Here is an 8,436-nt window from a genome sequence, read left to right as displayed (position 1 = left end):
CAAATCATACCACATGGGTAAGATGACTGAAAGCCTTGTTTCAGTAAAATGGAACTAGAAAGCAACTTGTTGGAAGTAATACATTTTGATGTGTGCATTCCAATGAGTGCTGAGGCGTGTAGTGGATATCGTTATGTTCTTACTTCACACATGATTTGAGTAAATGTTGAGTACATTTACTTGATGAATCACGAGTCTGAATTATTGAAAGGTTCAAGTAATTTCAGGGTGAAGTTGAAAGATCGTCGTGACAAGAGGATAAAATATCTATGATATGATCATAGAGATGAATATCTGAATTACGAGTTTGGCACAGAATTAAGACATTGTGGAAATTGTTTCACAACTAATACAGCCTGGAACACCATAGTGTGATGGTGTGTCCGAACATCATAACTGCACCCTATTGGATATGATGCATACCATGATGTCTCTTATCGAATTACCACGATAGTTTATGGGTTAGGCATTAGAGACAACCACATTCACTTTAAATAGGGCACCACGTAATTCCGATGAGATGACACCGTATGAACTATGGTTTAGAGAAACCTAAGCTGTCATTTCTTAAAAGTTTGGGGCTGCGACGCTTATGTGAAAAAATTTCAGGCTGATAAGCTCGAACCCAAAGGGGATAAATGCATCTTCATAGGACACCCAAAACAATTGGGTATACCTCCTGTCTCAGATCCGAAAGCAATAAGGGATTGTTTCTAGAATCGGGTCCTTTCTCGAAAGAATTGAGTGGGAGGATGGTGGAGACTTGATGAGGTTATTGAACCGTCTCTTCAACTAGTGTGTGGCAGGGCACAGGAAGTTGTTCCTGTGGCACCTACACCAATTGAAGTGGAAGCTTATGATAGTGATCATGAAACTTGAGATCAAGTCACTACCAAACCTCGTAGGATGACAAGGATGCGTACTACTTCAGAGTGGTACGTAATCCTGTCTTGGAAGTCATGTTGCTAGACAACAATGAACCTACGAGCTATGGAGAAGCGATGGTGGGCCCGGATTCCGATAAATGGCTCGAGGCCATAAAATCCGAGAGAGGATCCATGTATGAAAACAAAGTGTAGACTTTGGAAGAACTACTTGATGGTCGTAAGGCTGTTAGGTACATATGGATTTTAAAAGGAAGACGGACAATGATGGTAAGTATCACCATTAAGAAAGCTTGACTTGTCGTTAAGATGTTTTCCGACAAGTTCAAGGAGTTGACTATGATGAGACTTTCTCACTCGTAGCGATGCTAAGAGTCTGTTGGAATTATATTAGTATTATTTATGAAATCTTGCAGATAGGATGTCAAAACATTGTTTCCTCGATGATTTTCTTGAGGAAAGGTTGTATGTGATACAACCGGAAGATTTTGTCAATCCTGAAAGATGCTAATAAGTATGCAAAGCTCCAGCAATCCTTCTAAGGACTGGAGTAAGCATCTCGGAGTTGGAATGTATGCTTTGATGAGATGATCAAAGATTTTGGGTGTATACAAAGTTTATGAGAAACTTATATTTCCAAAGAAGTGAGTGGGAGCACTATAGATTTCTGATGAATATATGTTGTTGACATATTGTTGATCAGAAATGACGTAGAATTTCTGGAAAGAGTATAGGGTTATTTGGAAAGGGTTTTTCAATGGAAAGCCTGGATTAAGCTACTTGAACATTGAGCATCAAGATCTATAAGGATAGATCAAAACGCTTAATGGTACTTTCAAATGAGCACATACCTTGACATGATCTTGAAGGTGTTCAAGATGGATTAGTCAAAGAAGGAGTTCTTGCCTGAGTTGTAAGGTATGAAGTTAAGACTTAAAGCTCGACCACGGCAGAAGAAAGAGGAAGGACGAAGGTCGTCCCCTATGCTTTTGTCATAGGCTCTATACGGTATGCCATGATGAGTACCGCACCTGATGTGTGCCTTGCCACATATCTGGCAAGAGGGTACCAAGGTAATCTAGGAGTAGATCACCAGATAGCGGTCTAAATTATCCTTAGAGGAATAAGGATATGTTTCTCGGTTATGGAGGTGATAAAGAGTTCGACGTAAAGAGTTACGTCGATGCAAGCTTAACACCTATCCGGATAGCTCTGAGTAGAGATACCGGATACGTATAATGGAATAGCTCCAAGTAGAACAATTATTTGAAATGGCTCCAAATGTAGCGTAGTAGTTGCATCTACAAGATGACATAGAAATTTGCGAAGTACATACGGATCTGAATGTTGCAGACCCGTTGACTGAAACCTCTCTCACAAGCATAACATGATCAAACCAAGAACTCTTTGGGTGTTAGTCACATGGGGATGTGACCTTGAGTGTTAATCACATATCGATGTGAACTGGATTATTGACTCTAATGCAAGTGGGAGACTATTGGAAATATGCCCTAGAGGCAATAATAAATTGGTCATTATTATATTTCCTTGTTCATGATAATCGTTTATTATCCATGCTAGAATTGTATTGATAGGAAACTCAGATACATGTGTGGATACATAGACAACACCATGTCCCTAGTAAGCCTCTAGTTGACTAGCTCGTTGATCAATAGATGGTTACGGTTTCCTGACCATGGACATTGGATGTCATTGATAATGGGATCACATCATTAGAAGAATGATGTGATGGACAAGACCCAATCCTAAGCATAGAACAAGATCGTGTAGTTCGCATGCTAAAGCTTTTCTAATGTCAAGTATCATTTCCTTAGACCATGAGGTTGTGCAACTCCCGGATACCGTAGGAATACTTTGGGTGTGCCAAACGTCACAACGTAACTGGGTGGCTATAAAGGTACACTACAGGTATCTCCGAAAGTGTCTGTTGGGTTGGTATGAATCGAGACTGGGATTTGTCACTCCGTGTGACGGAGAGGTATCTCTGGGCCCACTCGGTAGGACATCATCATAATGTGCACAATGTGATCAAGGAGTTGATCACAGGATGATGTGTTACGGAACGAGTAAAGAGACTTGCCGGTAACGAGATTGAACAAGGTATCGGGATACCGACGATCGAATCTCGGGCAAGTACAATACCGCTAGACAAAGGAAATTGTATACGGGATTGATCGAATCCTCGACATCGTGGTTCATCCGATGAGATCATCGTGGAACATGCGGGAACCAACATGGGTATCCAGATCCCGCTGTTGGTTATTGACCGGAGAACGTCTCGGTCATGTCTGCATGGTTCCCGAACCCGTAGGGTCTACACACTTAAGGTTCGATGATGCTAGGGTTATAAAGGAATGTTATATGTGGTTACCGAATGTTGTTCGGAGTCCCGGATGAGATCCCGGACGTCACGAGGAGTTCCGGAATGGTCCGGAGGTAAAGATTTATATATGGGAAGTCCTGTTTTGGTCACCAGAAAAGTTTTGGGATTTATCGGTAACGTACCGGGACCACGGGGAGGGTCCCGGGGGTCCACCAAGTGGGGCCACAAGCCCCGGAGGGCTGCATGGGCCAAGTGTGGGAGGGTACCAGCCCCAGGTGGGCTGGTGCGCCCCCCCCCCCCCCCACAAGGGCCCAAGGCGCCTAAGGGGAGGAGGGGGGGCAAACCCGAAGGGCAGATGGGCCTTAGGGCCCATACCTGGTGCGCCTCCCTCTCCCCCTCCACCTGGCCGCCACCCAGATGGGATCTGGGGGCTGCCGCCACCCCTAGGGAGGGAACCCTAGGTGGGGGCACAGCCCCTCCCATCCCCCTATATATACTTGAGGTTTGGGCTGCCCAAGACACACGAGTTCCTCTCCTTCTTGGCGCAGCCCTACCCCTCTCCCTTCTCGTCTCTTGCGATGCTTGGCGAAGCCCTGCTGGAGTACCACGCTCCTCCACCACCACCACGCCGTTGTGTTGCTGCTGGATGGAGTCTTCCTCAACCTCTCCCTCTCTCCTTGCTGGATCAAGGCATGGGAGACGTCACCGGGCTGTACGTGTGTTGAACGCGGAGGTGTCGTCCGTTCGGCACTAGGATCTCCGGTGATTTGGATCACGACGAGTACGACTCCTTCAACCAGTTCTCTTGAACGCTTCCGCTTAGCGATCTACAAGGGTATGTAGATGCACTCTCCTTCCCCTCGTTGTTGGTTTCTCCATAGATAGATCTTGGTGACACGTAAGAAAATTTTGAATTTCTGCTACGTTACCCAACAGGGGAGCTTGCTGACCATGGCGCCGCCGCACTCCGCCTGTTGACCGTCCACCACTTTTGGCTTCACTTTGAAGACCTTGAGCCATAGGCCAAAGTGGGGAGGGATGCGGAGGAATGCCTCACACACGACGATGAATGCCGAAATGTTGAGAAAGGAATTCGGGGCTAGATCTTGGAAATCTAGCCCGTAGTAAAACATAAGGCCACGGACGAAAGGATGGAGGGGAAACCCAAATCCGCGAAGGAAATGAGGAATAAATACTACTCTCTCATGGGGCTCTGGAGTAGGGACGATCTGCTTCTTGGCTGGAAGCCGGTGGGTGATTTCCTTGGCTAAATACCCTGCTTCCCGGAGCTCCTGGATGTTCTCCTCCATGACGGAGGAGGCCATTCACTTGCCCTGCCTTCTAGATCCGGACATGGCTAGAGTGTTTTCTCGGTACGGGAGGGATCGAAGCTTGGGCGTTGGAGCTCGAGGGCGGACGGGCTGAGGAAGAAGAAGGCGTGGGGTGAAAAGGTGGATTCTTATCTCCTTATAAAGGCAGTGAATATAGAGCATCCCCCCATGAGCCTTAAAACTCGCCTATTCCCAAGGGGTCGTGCGGACGGCACGCTTGGATTACCCAAGCCCGTATTGATGAGAATCCCATGATAAGAGGACGTGATCTCTGTTTTGACAAGACGTGTCACCGGAGGCTGTGTCTCGAAACGCGAAACGAGAGATTGAAAAGCGATTCGAAATAATAAAGAGGCCAGACGTAACGTCTCGCCAACAAAAACTATCAGTGAAGACATATCGTGTTTTTGATTAAGTATTACAGCCCTTGTGGCAGCGAGGTTGTGACTGCTAAACAGATCCGGACATAGTTTTTGTTGATCAACTACTTTAAAGTATTCGGAGGAGGAACCCGCCTTGCAATGCTGAAGACAATCTGCAGGCCGGACACATCGTCATTGAAGCCTGATTCAGGGGCTACTGAGGGAGTCCTGGATTAGGGGGTCCTCGGGCGTCCGGGCTATGCGACATGGGCCAGACTAATGGGCCGTGAAGATACAAGATAGAAGGTTTTTTCTCATGTCCGGATGGGACTCTCCTTTGCGTGTATGGCAAGTTTAGCGTTCGGATATGAAGATTCCTTTCTCTGTAAACCGACTCTGTATAGCCCTAGCCCCCTTCGGTGTCTATATAAACCGGGGGGTTTAGTCCGTAGAGGCAATCATAATCATACAGGCTAGACATCTAGGGTTTAGCCATTACGATATCGAGGTAAATCAACTCTTGTAACTCCTATACTCATCAAAGTCAATCAAGCAGGAAGTAAGGTATTACCTCCATCAAGAGGGCCCGAACCTGGGTAAACATCTTGTCCCCTGCCTCCTGTTACCCTTCATCCTTAGACGCATAGTTCGGAACCCCCTACCCGAGATTTGTCGGTTTTAACACGACAATGGGGCAAATGGATGCGGCCGCGCGCTGGGCGCACGGCCACCGCATCCTAGAACAAGCCCGAATACGACCCCATCGCCCTACCCAAACAGACTGATTCCGGGCAAATGGATGTCCATTTGGGGTCGCGCGGTGGAGTTGGCCTAAGATAGGCAAGGAGGCAACTGCCACCCCCTCTGCACCCCTGCACTCTAAGATAGAGCAGGAGGCTGCTTCTTCCCCCTAGGCCCTAAGATAGATGAGATCAAACCTTCCTCGGTGCTTTGCGGTTGTTGCTTTCTTCTCCACCAAATCAACTTGCCCTAATTCAGTTTTCAGGTGACTAACGTGCAACTAAACTGGAAAACCTCACCCTACCATGTTGGAAACTGTGTGTTTTAGTTTTTGTTTATAAGTTTAATTTGTAATGTCTCTCTTTAATTAATTTAAAATCATATGAAAATAGTGGTGCAAATCATTTTTCCTAGCTATTCATTTTTTATGCATGGGCTCTCCTACCATCTTCCTTAAGCAGCGAGCTCGCTCCTTCCTCCCCTCCGGCGGGGAAGTTGTGGCCAGCGGCGGAGCCAGCGTAGAGCTATTGGGTTCAAGTGAACCCAATGGATTTTACCTGGTACGTGCGTATGTGTACGTCTTTGAATGACGTGAACCCAGTAAAATATCTTGGCTGACCCCAACAAATCACCTCACGTGGAACGAAGGGCCCAAAGACAACAGCCCACTAATCCATTCACATGCCTAAACCGTGAGTCCGTAAATCACGCAAACATGTAGATTGTCTCAAAAAAAAATGCAAATATGCATCCACACGCGGCATGGCTCATCTACCGTCTGCGTTTTTTTCATCGTTTCGTCTGTTCGTTTCTCCGACTCCAGTCTCGCATGTTCGTGTTGTTCGGTGACTCGGCCGCCGCCGTATGCCTGCAGCAAGCAGGCGGCCGCAGATCGACATTGGCAACAATTAAATCCCAAAACTTAGGTAATTAGATTACATTGCCCCATCTTGTCTCTCTCTTGCCTATGTTCTATCTAGACTAATAGCCCAGTACAATAGATTGTTTTGCCCTACTCTTCTAAAAAAATCTCCATGCACTTTTGATTGATCTAGTCTATGGAGCGGTATTTTTCAAAGGGAACTCAGTCACTAGATCGAGATAATGATACAGGCACATCAAGGTCATCCATTAGACACAGGCAAAGTGCATCAAATGTCACTGCAATTAAGTCTCCCGAAGCCTACTATTCATATAGAAACTAACTTAGACGAGTTGCCTTATGATCCGGATGATCGGAAGAGAATTTCAGAGTACACAAAAACTCGAAAGAAGCAAGATGAGATAAGGCGCAAATATTTAACGAGGGGACCTTATAGGCCATCGTTTAATTTTGTTACCCACATAGGGAGATTGGAGATACTCAATAGAGACTTGATCCAGATTGTTGATGAGTATGGTCATCGGCGTGAGTATAATGATAAAGTGAATTAGGCCTTCTTCTGCTACCTTCTCAAACATTACAACGAGGGGACAAGTTTGCAATTAACAGCTGGTATGGTTGGAACAAGAAAAGCAAACTATATACTCATGAGGGTAAGGGTAGTGTTATTAGCTTTCATAATGTAATAGTAAAAAAGATGTGATGCTTTGTAAATCAAGTTTAGTCAATTCAGGTTGCTCTTGATAAGCAAAATGATCTTATAAAAAAGTAAAATCTAATCCGGCTTAATGCTTTGATTGATTCGGTCCGGTGAGATACTTGTTGCATCAAGGCATAACTTTCTGAGGCCAAGGCGAGTCAAACGAGTCAAAATATTCAAAAAATAAGGAATTTTTTTGAGACTTGGTACATACTTTGGTAAACCAAAATAAAGCTATACAGAATGTAGTCCTGGAGTGAACCCAATGGCCAAATTTTCTGGCTCCGCCCCTGGTTGTGGCCAGCCGCGACGTCTCCAGCTTGAGCTCGGACATGGACAATGTCTAGTCTGAGCAGCATTAAAACGTAAAAGGCCTCCACCTGCACTAGCCTATCTTCTTTTTCGCCTCCGTCGACGATGCACATTCCGTGTTGGGCGTAGTCTACCGAGGCCTCGCGCCCTAGCCGGAACGTAGCTCACCTTTAATCATTGAAATCGTTCACCACAGCGCAAGGGATACTCACGCGGGAGATTCAAGACCTACCTTTGCAGAGTTTGCATATTACACCGACGACGTAAATTACTGCGTAACTTGCCCCCGGCATGTGATTAAAAGTAGAAACGATAGTCGGCATGATCTGTCCCCGTCAAGTCTGGCACTTTCCATACAGCCACCCACAACATCCACGCGATCTCGATTTGCGTCCAACAATGGCGGTCCCAATACATGCATAATTTGTACGGCTCCACTGCAGCTGAGTGGCCCAAACGCAATCCCTGGTCGTGCACATGGGGTAGAAGCACCATCCTACGTGCCAAGCCAGTGAAGCCACATCCATATAAATAAATTCGGTTCTGCAAAAATATACTCATTTATTTATAGTAAATTAAAGTAAGTAATAGCGCATTGAGTGTCCGCCTTTTTTTTGCGGGGAGAGTGTCCGCCTCTTAATAATACTATACCAGACGAGTAGTAAAATGGCTATGTTTTCATAGATATAGTATTATACTAGATGTATTTCCACTACTTAATCGTGTAGCACGTCGATCGATTTTTTTTTTGGAAGAGACTTTCTAACCAATGGATGTAATTGCACATTGGCATGACTAAATAATACTCCCCAATAACAAAATATAGTGCATCTTAGTTTTTTTAGATTTTTCTCCCATGCTATAGTGGATATTAGGAAA

Source organism: Triticum dicoccoides, chromosome 1A (assembly GCF_002162155.2).
Source record: "Triticum dicoccoides isolate Atlit2015 ecotype Zavitan chromosome 1A, WEW_v2.0, whole genome shotgun sequence".
NCBI classification, from domain to species: domain Eukaryota; kingdom Viridiplantae; phylum Streptophyta; class Magnoliopsida; order Poales; family Poaceae; genus Triticum; species Triticum dicoccoides.
The sequence above is the reverse complement of the archived record's forward strand: the minus strand, read 5'-3'. Positions refer to the sequence as shown.